The 2,405-nt window shown below is 29.2% G+C and overlaps 1 long non-coding RNA gene across 1 annotated transcript; it reads right to left on the reverse strand.

Annotated features, from left to right (window-relative positions):
- Positions 1–399: 399 nt before the first annotated feature.
- On the reverse strand, positions 400–2,112 carry LOC107030772. The gene is made up of 5 exons (XR_001458143.2): positions 2,038–2,112; positions 1,885–1,928; positions 1,703–1,803; positions 1,485–1,558; positions 400–652 (listed from the first exon to the last, which is right to left on the reverse strand). It is a non-coding gene; the product is annotated as an uncharacterized LOC107030772 (long non-coding RNA).
- Positions 2,113–2,405: the final 293 nt, after the last annotated feature.

Below are 2,405 nucleotides of genomic sequence, written 5' to 3' on the forward strand. Positions count from 1 at the left end.
AAGAAGCGTAACATTTGACATTAGGCAACTCTTTTTAAATTTCGCCACCATAATTTCACCTATAAAGCGTGGCCAAAGCGGTATAAGGGCACGCTTTGGAGCAATTCATTAGCAACACCTTTTTTTTTAATTATACTACACTTAAAAGTGTTGCTTTTTCTTTTTTACTTATCACACTTAAAAAGTGTTGCATTTTATGTTTCATCTAAAACAACACTTATAAAGTGTAACTTTTCTTGGGTGTCCTACAACAACAATTTTTATGTGTGACAATGTTGTGTAGAATTTTGTATCCCCAATTTTTATTTTTCAAAATAATCATTTTTATTTCATTATATTCAATAATAACATATTTAAATATAAAAGTTACCTAAAGAAAAAATTTAACTAGTAATTAAATCAAAGCTATATAATTCGAATAAACTTTGAGAAACATGTCTTGTACAAAAACTCTTCATCGTTTATAACAATAGTACAAAATGAAATAAATTTCAGCAAAACCACTCTTCATCATTCTGTAGTATCTATTAATTCCATAAAGCTAAATGCATTCAATCATATACGATATGTTTGTAAAATAATTCTTCATGGTTCACTATTATAGATCGAGTTTACTTCTGGCCACAATTCAAATTTAATTATCGTCATTTTCCTGCACATTCAAAATAATATTATAAGTTAGTTGCAAAAAACATGGATTTAATATGCATAAATTCCCAGTAAAATAAACCAATTGATAACAACAAAGCCTCTGGAAGTGCATAATTTGAGAGTATTCACTGTCAGACAACCAATCAAAATCATATATATATATATATATATATATATATATATATATATATATAAAGAGAGAGAGAGAGAGAGGACATGCATCTGGCTTCATGACTACGGTACATAAGTAGGGCCAAACTATCCTGGGAAGGAAGCTTCCGCATTGGAGAAACAAAACAAAGCACAAGCATAAAAATCTAAGTAGTTTTATTGGAACACCAGAAAAAGCTACTTAACTAGTAGAAGTTACAATAACCTCACTCAAAAACTAAAACATAGTCTTTAACCTTCTAAGAAATCTAAAAGGGAAAAATTTAACTAAGAGAACCAACAAAAAGTAAAGCTAATTATTTGAATTAGATTAAACTATTATATATACTTTATTGGCCTTGTGATAAGTAAATGAGAAAATAGGCAAAGGAATGCAGAAGAAACCTTCAATAACAAGCATATAGTCTTTCATTAGATATGCATACTCAAATAAAACAATGCATACTCAAATAAAATGTTATAGAACAAAATTATGTCCTTTATAATACTGCCACTCACATAAGAAAGAAAATTAAAGATATAAGACTTGTATTAAACATTCACAAATGAGATGCAACGGGAAGGTTCCCACAAAGGATATTGTTGTCCATTACAGACCCTCAAAAGTCTCACATAAATGCAATTTTTCTTTAAAGGAACAAACAAAACTAGATTTAGCATACCTGAATAAGAAGTTTTGCACTTTTCTGCTTCGGTAGATTCAAGGAATCACTTAGCTGTTCAATATTCTATAACACTAATTCAGAAACACATCGAAAAACCAACCAATTACTATCATAATAAAGATAGCAAAGAAATATACAATTACATCATAATCAGGTTGTAAACGAGATTGAAATATAATGAGGATTTTTTGGAAGTTCTTAAGTTAGACTCTCACCAGTCATTTCCTCGTGCTGAGAAAAGATTTAAAAAGAGGGTAACTTTTGTATGATGCAATTATGAGGATCTTCAATGTTCTTCAATTGAGATGCGATAATCCTGCATTATTTCTCTAGTAGATCAACACAGGATTACCAAAATTATAAAATATTTTAGGTAGTGAACGATTATACAAATTACTTTTAGTGAGAACGCTTTAGCGCATTATCTTCGTTGTTCTGTCCCTGTGAGTGACGAAAAAATCGTAAGGGTTTTCATTATTTCGGTGTCAAACATAGAGAAAATCGTGAATGGATCTAAAAGAGCTTAAAACTCAAAATGGAATTTTCCTACCTCAACAGATAGTGGAAGATCAAAGAAGTATTTTGAAATCATTCTTCAAATTGTTTTGTGAAAAATCAGAGAACACCTGCAGCTTCTGGAATATTCATCAGTACTCTTTTAAAGGACAAGCCTTAACAATCATACATAGACTACCTTCACTGATAAATTATATCGAACGGAAATATAATATATCATCTAACAAAGAACATAGTTCAGTTTATATCTTTTTTTCCTTATCTACTATAAATTTACAAATCATATATTGACTGCCATCAGTGATAAAGTATAAAACATGTCAATATAATATATCGACTAACGAAGAATAGAGTTCAATTACATAACTTTTGTTGTACAATATGTTAAATTTACAAAATTTG

Source organism: Solanum pennellii, chromosome 9 (assembly GCF_001406875.1).
Source record: "Solanum pennellii chromosome 9, SPENNV200".
NCBI lineage: Eukaryota > Viridiplantae > Streptophyta > Magnoliopsida > Solanales > Solanaceae > Solanum > Solanum pennellii.